At 43.5% G+C, this 16126-nt stretch overlaps 1 protein-coding gene across 1 annotated transcript in view; it reads left to right on the top strand.

The window, feature by feature from the left end:
• Positions 1–16126, top strand: part of SYNPO (synaptopodin) — a 103002-nt gene that overhangs the window by 677 nt on the left and 86199 nt on the right. The gene's annotated exons all lie outside the window — the stretch shown is intronic.

Below are 16126 nucleotides of genomic sequence, written 5' to 3'. Positions count from 1 at the left end.
TATATATATATATATATATACTCTCATTCTTCAATGCACTGTAAATTGGATATATATATATTATTATTATTATTACCAGTTACTTATATAGCGCACACATATTCTGCAGCGCTGTACAGAGAATTTCTTACCATTCATATCTGTCCCTGCCCCAGTGGAGCTTCCAATCTATATTCCCTACCACATGCTCACAAACAAGCACACTAGGGTAAATTTTTGAGGGGAGCCAATTAACCTACCAGTATATTTGCAGCACAGATGGTGTAATGGTAGCATTACTGCCTCACAGCACTGAGGTAGTTGGTTCGATACTCTAACTGTGTGGAGTTTGTATATTCTCCCTGTGCTTGCGTGGGTTTCCCCGAGTGCTCCGGTTTCCTCCCACACTCCAAAAATATACTGGTAGGTTAATTGGCTCCCAACAAAATTACCCCTAGTGTGTGCGCATGTGGTAGGGAATATAGATTGTAAGCTCCACTGGGGCAGGGACGGATGTGAATGGCTGAATATTCTCTGTAAAGCGCTGCGGAATATGTGTGTGCGCTATATAAATAACTGGTAATAATAATAAATATATATATGACAACTCTTCCATTGTTAAATTTGACATGTATGTCTGTGTGTGTATATATATATATATATATATATATATATATATTTGTGTGTATATATATTTATATATATATGTATATGTGTGTGCTATAATTTAATGTCACCTACCTATTGTTAATGCACAGAAAGGTAAACGTATGTACAGTATGTATGTATGTATGTATGTATGCATGCAAATGATGCAGTAAAAACAGCTGATGGGGATAGATACCTGTACATGGATATACAGCAAATACAGTTCTGTTCTGGTTCATGAGGAGTTTATCTCTAGTGAGTTATCTTAAGAAAACGTAATGTAATATACAGTGAAGGCATGTAATATACAGCGAAGGCATGTAATATACAGCGAAGGCACGCTATGACAGCTTCTGATGAAACTTTCTCATGCAGCATCCAATCACTGATATACATAGGTACCTTTGTGTGTATAGGTGCTATGCTATTTGTGTCCTTATCCACTCTCCTTATCTCCCTGCTCTGGAAGTGGAGTGATAGAATAAACCTCAAACAATTACATGAAGGTGTATGAAATGGTTTTGTGATGGATTACACTTTCATATCCTTCATTCTTACATAGGCTCAGGGGTCTATTTACTAAGCTTTGGATGGAGAGAGCGTGAACCTGCCATGTCACAGGCTGTGTTTGAACAATAACAGTTAGGAGCTAATTGGTTGGGACTTTATCCCATTCACTTTATCTCCATCCAAGGCTTAGTAAAAGATCCCCAAGTGTCCACTCCATATACAGTAGTTGTGTCACCGTTTCAGTAGAAGACATTGTGAAAGAATATCCCTTACCTTACATTACAAATGACAAATTGTGACCTGTATGTGGCACATGCCCATTGCTTCTACATGCCCACCTACATTATTACTGTGGAAAGTAAGTTGAAGTTGGAGGATGGGCATAAATATAAAAAAAATATATATTTATCTCATTCTGTAATATCCCAGCCTTTTATGGAGCTACTGAGTTGTATAGTTTATGTTTGAAAGTAGACATTGTATGGGCTCAATTTATATGAGAATGTGACCTATGCGTAAGAGCCTGGGAGCAAACTACTTCACATTTCTTTCATGTTACAAATATATTTGTGGGTTTTTTTATTTACGGTTTATTTTTAGCTTTTAATGTCAGTCCAATCATACTTAGGGCGTATGTGTAATTTCTACATGTATGACACAGAAATATAATTATTTTACCTGGTAACTAGGCAACAACAAAAACAAAAACATTTTCATATTAGATCAGTCGCCTTGAGAGTGTGAGCATTATACAGGGAATGTACAACAATGCATGTCATATATATATATATATATATATATATATATATATCGAACGGCGTCAGAATGTCCATAATGGCGGCACATTGCTCATCTTGCTTTGAACATCCACATGGGCGCACAGGAAATGAGTGATGTTACGCTACCGCACGTCGCCGAGGACAGAATCGCCGTCTTAGGCGGAAAGTAAATGCAATGTAATAGGCGAAAAAGTATCACCTATGAATGGGAGGCGGAAAAAAGTGCAGAATTGGGGTTTTGGGGTGCAACGTTGTGGGAACCCCCGTGCAGCCTTCAGACAGTCCCCCAAAGGTAAACTGTGTCAACAAAAAAAAAAAAAAATACTTAAGGAAACCCCAAAAAATGACTTTGAAAAAGGGGGCAAAAAAAAAAAGTTGGGGTACAAACTTAAAAACTAGCGAACTTGACTTTGGGGGGGGCCCCAAATATGCCCCATGTGTGTTTTTGATTGCAGGTGCTTTCGGCAGGTGGATTTTTCACAATATTTCAACTTCACTTTAGCAACTTTTAAATATGCTGACCCCCATTTTCAAGTACCCCAAATTTGCTGGCATAACTTATTTTCTGGAAAAAATACCCCTAAATACTATTCTGCATCACGTATTGAAAAACACTATTTAACAGCTTTTGAGCCCGTTTAAAAACACCAAATACCTTCAGCAAGCCAAATCGGGGGGTACCATAGGGAACCCCCATGTCAGAGCATCTTTTGGGGGGTGTCAGGCTGATTTCCCCAAAAATTACAGTACTTTCCGCCTGTTTAATTTTCGCCGGGACCCGCTTTCGTGTACTTCCATATTGAATACGGGGTAAAGCAGGGACGGCCGCGATACTTTTCCGCCTGCAGAACAGGCGAAGTAGGCGGAAAGTCCGGGCCGTGAAAAAGTATCGCGGCTCGGCTCAAATTGAATACGGGCCTAAGTCTATTGGTTGGAGGCCAGAATTACCTCACCATGGCTTTTCATGCTATTTTTGGGAACACATTGGATGGACCGAGTATTTAGGGCCTAATACAGGATTCAATGCAGGCTCGCTGCTGGGAGGCATATCTAGCGTGAATTTGCATTGTGTACAAATTCTGATGCCACAACACTTGTCTTGGTTTTTCTAACCTAAAGACCGCGCATCCCTGGGATTTCTGTTGCTTTAGAGATAATGACCAATGAAATTCGAGATCTCCATTTATTTGTGGAGTTGAAAGGATGGTGTTTATCTCACATTTCAGACAGGTGGCACAGTCACTGCCATGTTGACCAGATGGTGGGACATTACCATGGCAACAAAGATAGATTACACTCATTGTAGACATCCTATCATTGCTTGTGTTGATGCTGGGGCGATATTAATACTAACATGATATAGGGGGTTACTGCTCCAAACCTACGGTCCAGTTACCGACCAGCCCCTTTGTCTGCATGTGTATGTGTTATCCCATTTGTACACTATTCTTGGGCTCATTATATCCATTTTGTCTCTATTGGTTCAGAAGCTGTGATAGCTACTGTGCAGCCAAATACTCTGCTAACCTGCTGCGCATATCCTTCCGATGAATAAGCCCCCTCTCTTGCAGAAAAGACTAAGGCCCCCATTTATTAACGAGTTTTATCACCAAAACGAGTGATAAATGTCAATGTGTAACTCTCATTTTTCTAACAGTTGACAGTTGGGGGCTGATTGGCTGGAGCACCATTTATCATACACAGTGACATTTATCACTCGTTTTGGTAATTAAACTCGTTAGTAAATGAGGCCCTTACATATATATTACTGCTGCATGTGTTCCGTGTTCCTTTATCAGTGGTATACAGTAGGTGAATGCTGACATAGGCCCTCATTCAGACCCACTCGCGAGCAGCTGTCCGCTCGCAAGTGGGTCGATGGTCTGCACTGCGCATGCGCACGACGGAGGGAGCTCCGTCGTGCTCATGCACGAGACGCGCCGAGCGAAGGACTTTCCTTCGCTCGGAGTGTCTCATCAAAGGGGGCGTGCTGTCGATGTTGACTGACAGCACGCCCCCTTTGGTGGGCATGCCGGGGGCGTGCCTGCCAGACGGAGGCGTTCCCAAGGGAACGCCTACCGTCAGAAGCCGGCCCCACTGACATCACTAGTGATGTCAGTGGGAGTGATTTTGGCTCTGATAGAGCCAAAATCACTCCTGGCCTTGCGGTTGAAAAACTCAACCGCAGGCTGTTGCTCGCAGTGGCGATGGTCGCGATGGTCAAGACCATCGCGACCATCATCCTGCACGCTCGTATATGCTGTGGGTGGTGACCCACAGCTATACGAGCGTCCAGGAGGACGCTCCATTTTAATGGAGGTGGGCCCTGATTCAGAGCGACCGCTGTGGTCAGAGAGTCCGGCTCTGAATCAGGGCCATAATGTACATCCATATTGTAGATAAATGGAGGCAGAAAAGCAAAATTCCCCAACTACTCCCCTATGCACTTAATCGGAAACCAAGGTAACCTAGCAACAACACAAACACCACTATACAACACAATGTAAATATGCGTCTATGTTATAGCAGTAAAATACATAAGTAAATTTTGGGAATTTTTCCGGGCAGGTCAGTTAATCCTTAACTATAAACACAATTGATCGGGTCAGTAAGGACATTTTTTTTGTATAAACCATGAGGGCAGATTGCCGGCTAGTAAACTGGGGTTGTTTTGCCTTCTTCTGGACCAACTCATGCTTGTTCAGTAGCTTGGTGCACTACTAGTGTATATTATGTAATTGTGCCGTCCAGAGCCGTAACTAGACTTTTTGGTGCCCTGTGCCAGAAAATGCGTTGGCGCCCCACTCATTTTTCAAAGGGACATAATGCACCAAAAAAAGGGGAATTGCCAGGAGATGCTGGGGATGAAATAAGAGGAAGCTACAAGTGAGAATGATAATAAATAGAAATTTGACAGGCCCAAACAGCGCCCCCTGACCTGTGGTGCCCTGTGCGATGGCACCGTCCGCACTACCCTAGCTACGGCCCTGGTGCCGTCTATCCTTTTCCCTCAGGGAATACCTGTCGAATTTAGCAGTATTGCCCAGTTTTCAGGATCTGCATGTTTATGGGCGTGGTTTTGCCGAATGAGGGCATGGGGTGGTGGATTTGAGTAGTGGCCTTGTGTGTACCACATGTTTGCCCTGGAATGTTACTAGGTAAGGTAGGGCAACATAGAATATCACAAAAGATGGCACCCTGGAACAGTCATGTCTTTTGGTGGGCAATGGGAGCATGGTTTGCTTGGTTGGGGGCATAGACACGGCTATATAAGGGCATGGCTCAGGGTGGATCCTAGCCATACTTGCCTACTTTTGAAAAAGCATTTCAGGGAGAGTGTGAAAGCAGCACCTATGAGCGTGGCGTTAAAGTGGGCGTGTACTTCTACATCTGAGGGGAGTATCATAAATTGATTTACATCCAAATATAAATGAGCCCCAAAGCAGTTAGTAAGATCTACTTGTTGATGAAAACACACTGATACTTTTGTAGAAAATACATGTAGCCATAGGGATCATTGTGCCTTATTATAACCAACGCAGGGAAATTATACTAATGATCCCGTTTGATTGTACATTTCTCCGTTTTTATTTACATATAACAGCTTCATGATTGGGGGTAAGGTGTAATCAGGGAGATTGCTGGACTCTTCAGGGAGACAGGGAGATTACTACAATTTCAGGGAGTCTCCCTGACAATCAGGGAGTGTTGGCAAGTATGACTTGAATGTATATCTGTTTTTTTTATATATATAACTGCGTCATAATGGGGGTAAGGTCATACTTACCGTCATTCTGGCAGCCCCCCTCTGGGAAGGGGCTTCCAGGTCGGTGCTGAAGGGAGGGTGGTGGCGGCTTCAGTGGACAAAGCGGGGGACGTGCCAGCGCAATTGCGTCATCACGGCCCCGCCCCCTGCTTTATTATACCGATATTACCGGAATTATAAATCGTCCCCCCGAACCGCCCACTTTCACGTTGCACGTGCTGTCGCAGGGGGCCGGGGGACCTTTCTGGGGGACTTGCCTACTCTTGCGGGGTGCCGGGAGTAGGTAAGTATGGCTAAGGACTCGGATTGCTACTATTTCAGGGAGTATCCCTGACAATCAGGGAGAGTTGGCAAGTATGCTCCTAACTTGCCAGGATGATATGGTGACCTATCAGAAAATGGGGTTACAGGCAATAGCAATAGCAGGGCCGAATTCACACCCTGTACATTGGGCCCTAGGCTGTATGTTTGGGAGGGAAAAAACAAACAAAACTTAAAAATGCGATTGTGCCCACTGGGACCTAGGTAGGAGCCTAGGTTGCGATACTTAGTGACCAGTGCACTTTATTATACCGTTGCCGTCTTCCTGGACTAATATGCAATACTGTATGTGGCATTTCATTTATTAAATTGCTTTTGTCTAATTTTATTACTGTTTTGTTCCCAGTTATAAAGCACAGTGGAATATTCAGGTGCTATATCAATAAATGTTAATAATAATAATAATAATTTTAATAATAAAAGGCATACCTCCCAACTGTTCCGAATCCAGCGGGCAGTGTCCCGCGGTGGAGGGGGAGTTGGGGAGAGCACATACTGCTCTCCCCAAGAAGGAGAAGAACATCTGTTTTCATGTGTTAGGACTGCCTGGGGGCTGCCCAGCATCTCGGACAATGCTGGCACGCCCGCATAGTGACGAAAACGGGGGAAGCCACGAGGCTCCGCCCTGTTTTCAGTAGTATCCCCTCATTTTGCATAAGCCACGCCCCCTTATATCAGCCGCTCCTTGATAGGATGAAAAGTTGGGGGGTACGATAAAAGGCATCACAAAAAACTATATACTGGTACATATTACAGCACAGTGTAGGTATAATGGAGCAATATAATGGCACAAGACACCAGAGTGCAGCATATGATTTTAGGCTGGAACATAATATCACAGGGAAATGTCCTACGGGGAAGAATATCACAGGATTCTATAAGATCATTTAGGGCATCACAGAATATTCACAGACACTTGGGGGTATATTTACTAAAGTGCAGGGGTTTTAGAATTCTAGCTATTATCTTCTAGAAGGTGCTAGATAAATGTTAAGTAGAATCTGATTGGTTGCTATGGGCAACATCTCCATTTCTAAAAACCCACAGGCATATTGAGACATTAGTCCTTTATTGGCCAGGGAGCCACAAATTGCATACCTACCTCATCCCTAAATATTGTAAGGAATAAGAAGAGGTCGACTTGCTAAATTCTAATTATTATTACAGGTTGAGTCTCCCATATCCAAAATGCTTGGGACCAGGGGCATTTTGGATAATGGAATATTCCGTATTTTGGAATATTTGCATATCATAATGAGATATCTTGGGAATGGGGCCCCAATATACACACAGAATTCATTTATGTTTCATATACACCTTATACACACAGCCTGAAGGTAATTTTATACAATATTTTGAATAATTTGTGCCTTAGACAAAGTTTGTGTACATTGAATTATCAAAAATCAAAGGTTTCATCTCAGTCAGGCCAAAATTATTCCGTATTTCGGAATATTTGGATATGGGAGACTCAACCTGTATTATTACTAGATATTTATATAATGCGCATATATTTCACAGCGCTTTATGGAGAATATTTAGTCATTTACATCGGCCACTGCCCCAGTGGAGCCAACGAGCTCAAGCTTATCAAGCGGTGAAAAGTGTGGAGAAAATGGACCAATGAAGAAATTGCCCATAGCAACCAATCAAGTAGCATTTATCAAGTACATTCTAAAAAATGATAGGTAGAAGATTGATTGGTTGCTATGGGCAATTTCTCCACTTCTCTGGGCGTCGGAACCTCTTAGCCACGGTAGGGGGGGTGTTAGTGTTAGGCACTTTCCTGGGAGGGTTAGAGTTAGGCTGGGAGAAGGGGGGATTAGGGTTAGGCACCCCCGGGAGGAGGTTAGGGTTAGGCACTCCCCCCCGGGAGGGATAGTTTAGGGTGCGGGGAGGGGGGGGTTAGGTTTAGGCACCCCTGGGGGGAAGTTAGGGTTAGGCACCCCTAATGGAGGGTTAGGGGGGACAAAGGGGTAGAGATATCCTACTTACCTCCGCTGTCGAGATCTTCACCCATCGGGCTGCCGGCTTCGGGATTTCAACCACCGGCCTTACGTCCTGCGGTCATACATACCGATTCCTATACTATACCCTATACTAGGGGTATTTATTTTTTTGTCAGAAGCCAAGTAACCTACCAGTACGTTTTTGGATTGTGGGAGGAAATTGGAGCACCCGGAGGAAACGTACACAAACATGGGGAGAACACACAAACTCCAGACAAATAGGTCCTTATTGGTAATTGAACTAAGGACCTCAGTGCTGTGAGACAGCAAGCTAATCATTGCACCACTGTGCTGCCCGACCACTAGTTATTTAGTGCTACAGCCGTTCTACGTAACTTTTTATTATCCACACTATATTCCAATACAGTTCTATACACAACAAATCATATATAGCGTTGGTGGTTACCCAAAATATGATTTATGGGCTGACAATATTCTCTCTACATAATTATGTAGTAAACTAATTAACTTTCTATTTTAATTCGTTTAAACATGTGATTTATTGCTGCAGAACAGGTCGGCATTTCATCTTAACTTGGTTATTAGAATTACGTCATTGTGTATAAAGAACCATGTGTTGTGTAACCGTGTTCGGCTGAAGTGTCTGGTTATAGAATTACACTGGGTTGGGCCAGATCCTCACAGTACGAGGAGCATTGCTGCTGGAGCTGCCACAGCTATATGGCCTCATTAGTACATTTACAGGTGAAAGGGTTGTGTGTGTTTTATTTGTGTGCAATACCCCTATTACTAGGTCAGCTCTGCCACCCTCGTCTGGGAATCTGTCTACGGTGCAGGAAGAGTGCTGGGTGTAGTCTGACAATGCAACCAGTACCTGACCTGCAGGAATGAGACCTCTCCTTAAGCACTTTCCCTGGCTGGAAGTTTAGCTACTGGGAGAACCCAAGCAACCATGCGTCAGTATTCTCCATCCAATTTCCTGTCACGAACGTGTGCAAGACAGTTACAGGGGTTTTCCAGATATTATTAGGCCTATCTGGTTATTTTTGTCTCTCTGTGGTACAGCACAAAGCTGATCTCAAAAATAACTTTCCCTGCTCCTATAAAGACCTGACACAAGTGCATGGAAGATAGAGAGGAAAATAAATTAATTTCGTAAAAGTCGTACAAGGGCAGACATAAGTCAAATATATAAAAGTCTTCCGAAGCTGGATAACCCTTTTAAAGGGTATCTACAGTACATTAACAGATGCATGAAATAATACATTACCGTATATTAATATAGCGCCATCTTGCACTATAGGGATTTTGGCCCTCATTCAGAGCCGCTCGCTATTTGCGGTCGTTCGTTTTCTAAAAAGGGGTGGCTATTCAAATGAACCGTTCGCACTTTGCGGTCTGTTCACGCCTCTAAGTCTGAACGAGTGAGCAAAACATGCGAACGTAAATTTGAAAAATACGCCCCCTGGCCGCTCGCACCATACGTCATGTCCGCTATTTATTAGATTAATCGAGTACATCGACCAGCGTATGAACTGCTCGCTATTCTTGTGGTTGGTTTTTTCAACCACTATTTTGCGAGCAGTTCTGAGTTAAAAAAAAACAAGTGACGTGGTCAATGACGCTGCTGGATTAATTATGCACTCCCTTAAAACGCCCTTTAAGCACGCCTGCGATCGGATTTCCACTCCCCGTTTTCAAGCACCTTCCCCTGTTACCACCCACATACGCCTCATTCTGTCACTCAGATTAGCAGGCATTCGCTATTTTGCGAGCACATGAATTTCGACCGCACTGTCTGGTTCGCGCATGCGTATAACGATCCGTACGCATGCGCAGTTGGGCAAACATCGCTCGGAGCGAACGAGCTTCCGCTTACGAGTGGCTCTGAATCAGGCCCTTAATTCCTTTTATTCTAAATGTTGTATGAGTTATTTTAATACATATTGCGGTGGAGCCATCTAATCCCATCATGGTTTTAATCATGAGTTTTTACAGATTTGACCAATTTGTACAATAATTCTGACCACCAGAGGCGCTGTTTCACTGGAGTATTTTATTTTAGAACAAGCTATATGGCAGCTTCAATTCCAATTAATTCATTTGACACATATTCACAGAAACATAGGGTTCTATGTACTAAATTAGTTCTCCGTTTTTTTGGGAATTACACTTATATCTCAGTGCTGCTCCTAAGTGGAGCAGAGGTGATAGAGGATATTTTCAGTATGTGGTTTGTAGGGCAGAAAACCCTTATCCTACGCTGATGAGCCTCAAAAAGGACAATACAGTATTGTGCTCTACATACCAAGTTGATAAAAATTTACTAATTCTGTAATAGCTCATAACTTCTCCACTTGGTGGTACTGTTCTGTTTAATTCTATTCAGTTTATCTCAGTTTACTTTATCCAAGCCACCTATATGGCATACACCACTTATATTAATAAATGCAAACAGACAAAAGATTCCTGGACAGGACGCAGATTGTTAAATTTATTTAAAAAAAACAAACATAACAGACTGTATAGCAGTGAAGGGTCTATTTATCATCATGTGCCCCCCCCCCCCCCCAAAAAAAAATAAAAAAAAATATCAGATTTCCTATAGAAAATATTTTTGGGGCCATCTTATCAATAGAAAATCACTGGGGCAGCTACATGATGCTCAGCTACCCAACAATCCTAGCTGAGAGTGGAAAAAGTACTTTTAGCACTCACTAGGCCAGTAGAGGAATCCTATGGGGTCTATTCATCATCACTTAATCTATCAACGAGTTTTATCATTCACAATGAGTGATAAAACTTGTTGCGTATGATAAATGGTGCTCCAGCCAATCAGCTCCCAACTGTCATTTTTCAAACAGATGACAGTTGGGAGCTGATTGGCTGGAGCACCATGCATCGTACGCAAAGAGTTGTATCACTCTGAGGCCGGGATGTATTAATAATGCGGCGCAGATCGCGGTCACATCGTATCACTTACGTCGCGATGTTCCCGCACCTCCGTCTTCCGAACGTGGAATGTATAAAAATAAATACGGTGCTTGTGGTGATCCTTTCGCAGTGTTTATTTTAGCCCACTGCACATGTGCACTCAGCCGGAGGCTGTCATGCGCAGTAGGCTCTGCAAGACGCCTCTGGATAGTTGTGCTGGTGCCATCTTGGCTGACCCAGCAGATATATATAAATATATCCCCCAGCACACTAAATTGTACCTGCAACAATACTTGAAAACTATATTGTTGAGAGAGAGAGAGAGAGAGAGAGAGAGAGACAGACCGGCACTCATTCTAAGTACAGTATATCAAGAAACTTGTCTTGGTTCCCTCCCCGGGTAAGAAACTCACTCCTTGTATGCAGATCCACATAACGACGACACTAAATCCAACGTTTCAATCTTTATAATCAAGATTTTCCTCAGGGATATCTGTGATATCTTCTGCTTTACCTTTTTGATTAATGGCTCAAAACTTAGGGCGGGATGTACTGAAGGTAAAAATGCAGTAATACCCCCGAAATTGCTATTTTCGTGGGGTTTTACCGCTTCGCCCAGTTAGGTAACGCCACCTTCAGGAGGCGTTACCCAATAGAAGCCTATGAGCTTTTTTATCGTAGACGCTCCTGGCAGGGAGGGATCCGGTCGGATCCCTCCCATGAGCCCCCGCGGCCCGCAGCCTTCTGCTCATGCGTAGAAGGACTTCTGGGTGTTAAACCCCGGAAGTCCCACTGCCCGGCAGCATCGCAAAGGACAGCTCTCATCGAGAGAGCTGTCCTTTGCAAAATTCTTGGTACATACGGCGGTAATGAACCGCGTTATGTACCCGAAGTCAGGGGGGATGTACCGCTTTGCGGAAGCGATGCTTAGTACATCCCGCCCTTAATTTCTACAAAAGCAGGTGAAAATGTTTATTTTCACCTGCTTTTGTAGAAATGAAGTAATGATGAATAGATGATGAATGTGATCCGGCTTGCTAGCTGCACTAGAAGCCTGGACTTTAAAAGATCTCATTAATTTCCCTACTGCCACAGGGCCTGATTCAGCCAGGATCGCTATTCTGCTTATACGCACGCAACACAGTTGGTAATATCAGCGGGGATATGTAAATAATAGCATTCGCAATGCGATCTCAGCCTAACATAAGGACGCCCACTTCCCCTTACTCACATCCGTACACTTTGGCAACATAGCGAAACAATCGGTAACATTGAGTAACATCAGACCTATACCCACAGTTAATGCAGGTCAGACCTCACTCAGGAATTGCTAACTTCAGCGCACGCTATGAGGCCTCAGGCTGCGTCTGGTATCGCAGTGGCTAATTTATGCACTCCTCTGCAACGCTATTCCAACGCACTAGCACGCCTGATTCGCCCAAACACCCCCCCCCATCACCACCCACAAATGGCACTTCCTGTCAATCACTCTGCCATGGGTCTGTGTACACACTGCGCTCTCATTCCCGATCCCAGTGGCTAGTTTGCGCATGCCCACTGCGATGCTTGCGCAGATCGCGAAAATCGTCTGACTGTGTTCGTCTTAGCACTTGCGATACTTGCTGATTAAGGCCCACAGTCTGGAGTCTGGGATGGTGCAAGTGATGCTTTCATCTGAACCTGTCTGCAGGATTACATTCTTAGAGGTAACCTAGGAAAATAAACATTTCCACGAGAGGAATAATAAGGATAGTGAGAGTGTAACATCAGAAGAATGAAGTGTTTCATGCAGACGTCTGTAGATGAGATCATGCCGGTTTTGCGTGAGTGACATCAAGCAAGCAATAGGTGAGATGAAAGTACTAATTGTTACAATTACACATTACACCATCTAAAGCCCATGTCTGTGTTGATTCTTGATGCTCTCAGATCATATTGCTTTTCCTTTGAAGTCCTGACTTTCCACTCTGTCCGTGGCTGGAAGCCGACTTTACTTACAATAGCATTTATTTTCTGAGCTATTTAAGCTCAAGAAGTTGGGCAAAATCATATAATATGGCTGCTCTGTGCTCGGTACAACAATGCCAAAATGTGCAATGAACCAACACCATCAATTACTACCACAAGTTACCTTGTATCTGTCTAGTGCAAGTTTGATTCTGTAAGCAAATATCTGATTGGCCGCTATCATTTAGTGCAGGTTTGCACCTTGCACAATGTTCATAAATAACCTTCACTAATTTGCTGATATATCCAATGCAGGAGTCGGACATGCATCATTATTTCCATTCTGAAGCAAATTATGGGGTCTATGCCACGATTATTTTGTACCCATTTTGCCGGGATTATTTAAATTTTTATGCCAGTAAAAATCAGGACTGTCCCACCATAAATCTGTCTGATAGATAAATACATGTCAAGTCTACGGTTTCTGGTTAGCACTGAACATGGAAAGTTTTTGATGTACTTATGTTATAGGCCAAATTTCCGGTCATATTATCCATGGGACATCATTTAGTTTAAACAGTAGATATTTGACATTAGTCATAATCTTTGTGTATTTGCTTCAGTGAAAGTTAATGTGGTTCAGGTGATGGAGTTTTATAGAGAAGTGGTCAGTGACTAAGGGGTCTATTTATGAAGCAGGGATAAGACCTATTTAGGAATTTTTTGACTGATTTGGCTTATCTCCGCTTCCTTCAATTAAGAAGAGGTTACCCATTTATGTGCCCCTTATTAGACCTTTATGGGGACTACAGCTTTAGTCAATGTAACACGCGTCGCTAGCTAACTTCTCTAACTTCATCTCTGGATACCGTTAGTTATATCGACAATGGCGACTGGCAAAGTGGGAGAAGATTTGTTCTACAGTCAAATAACAACACGCATGCATATGTTGTACACGCACATATCACTGTAACCCTTTGCCGGCAGCATAAGGCTGGTAATGAGAGGGAGAAAACTCCCATTTAGTACACGAAGGTAGTTAACGCAGCTACTGCACCACTGATGCCTATAATTCCGTTTTGTGCAGTACGGTATTATTTCCAATATTGTCAAATTTCATTTTACCAAGTTGTCTACAGATGTGGATGGCAGCACGTCAGTGCACATCTGTGGGCCAGATTTAGGGGCATATCCGACAATAATCTGATTCGTTTTGATTGAATCATATTTGGCCATGACCATTTATTGTCTACACATCTGCCGATATTCAGCAAGTTTGCCGAAATCGCCGCTGATATCAGTGCCGGTGTGGCCTGCTTAAGTTTAGATAAGATTCAAAATGGCTGAAGGTGATGTAATTTCTCTTGGGATAATCTCTTGTATCAGATTACTAAACCATATTACTATAAACGCTCTTACTGCTGCCATCTAGTGACACAATCGCAGTATACCCCACAACATGTGCTATATGGGCTGCACAGTTGGTAAAAAGCAAAACTTTAAAAAATATCTGTCAAATCTATGGCTGCTAACAGAATCCTATTTCCTGCAACACTTTAAATAGACTGTGGGGTCCAGTTATAAAAAATGCTCCATGCGCACTCCCGCGGTTCGTCCATCGGGGTCACTCCATTGGTGTGCATGTAGAGCTGATGACTCGACCCAGATGCAGACGCCGGCATAGTGATGGAGCCAGTGCCTGACATATCGGGCGGGCGGTCACCGCATTGCGCAGTGTGTGCCGAGCGCCCTATATATCGTGCGATCAGACGTCGCAACGCTGGGTGCAAACATTGGAAGGTATATATGAACTCACCTCGAAACTGAACACCCAAACTTAGGCTTCCAGTTACACATGGTGTAGTTACAGGGAAAAAAATATTAATTGTAATAAATAAAAGAAAAGAGATACAAATATTTAAAATAAATGTAAAATATTTTTGTAAAATATTGACCATTGAAAATAATGTTTTATTAATAGACTAATTAGAAGAGGGACATCGCACCAATGTGTTTGTTGCCTATTAGTTCCCGTACCTGTACTGCTATCACTCATGGTGTACCTTAATGTATAGAGCGCAGCCCTAAAATACCCGGAGATAGAACATTTTAGCATATGTAAAAATGCCCTGATTCTGGGGCGAAATGCGTCAGTGTGTTGTGTTGATTTGTGAATTTTTGAGAATTTCCGCTTTGTTGGATGACTGGATATTCACCAGAGAACGGCTTACTGCTACATATACAGTACCTTGTGCTTTATCAGAAAGCTAAAACAGCTAAAACTGTGGTTGTATTAATCACTATATTATTCCAATATAATTCATTGATTTTGACCAATACCAGTGACTTCCGGTACTCATTGTTAGGATAAAGGAGTCCTCCGTGTACACGTTACCTTTTAACATTTTGGGGTCTATTTACTAAGCCTTGGATGGAGATAAAGTGGACGGAGATAAAGTACCAGCCAACCAGCACCTAACTGTCATTTTAAACACAGTCTGTAACATGACAGTTAGGAGCTGATTGTCTGGTACCAGGGGCGTATCTATAATGGGTGCAGGGTGTGCGGGGTACACGAGCCCCCGGGTCCAGGGGGGCCCACTCCGCACACCCTGCTCCCATAGGTAATTATACTTACCTCTCCGCCGATTCCCGAAGTGCTGCTCCGCAGCGCCAGAAGGAAACGGAGGCTGCACACGGGCCCCCTCCTCTCTTAAAACGCCCCTGGCTGCTACCTTATCTCCTTTCACTTGATCTCCATCCAAGGCTTAGTAAATAGACCCCTTTATCTTTTTTAGATAGATCTGATGTTCAGAAGTCCAAGGTACCTGCAGATGTTCTAAAAGGCCATCACTTTTATGATTCTTGGAAGGGCAAGGAACCCCTGACTGGAGAGTACACATTCCACTCTGTCTGTTTCTCATGTTCCACAATTGATATCGGGCATACTAAGCAGTGATCTGATACTCAAAGTTCTTTTCCACCAGGGAATGCAGGAGCCCACATAATAGCATGTAGCCAGAGGAGGCATGGACAGCCTGTGGAGGCATGGGCAGCCAGAGGAGGCATGGGCAGCCAGGAAGAGGCATGGGCAGCCAGAGGAGGCATGGGCAGCCAGGAAGAGGCATGGGCAGCCAGTGGAGGCATGGGCAGCCAGAGGAGGCATGGGCAGCCAGGAAGAGGCATGGGCAGCCAGTGGAGGGTGTCCTCCAAGCAGTCAGCAGGACATACATTAAATAACAGAGCTCTGCTTAGGCAACAAGGCACACCAG

The sequence above is a fragment of the Taudactylus pleione genome, unplaced genomic scaffold (assembly GCF_031769625.1).
Source record: "Taudactylus pleione unplaced genomic scaffold, aTauple2 ptg000212l, whole genome shotgun sequence".
NCBI classification, from domain to species: Eukaryota; Metazoa; Chordata; class Amphibia; order Anura; family Myobatrachidae; genus Taudactylus; species Taudactylus pleione.
This window is presented reverse-complemented; position numbering and strand designations above follow the sequence as displayed.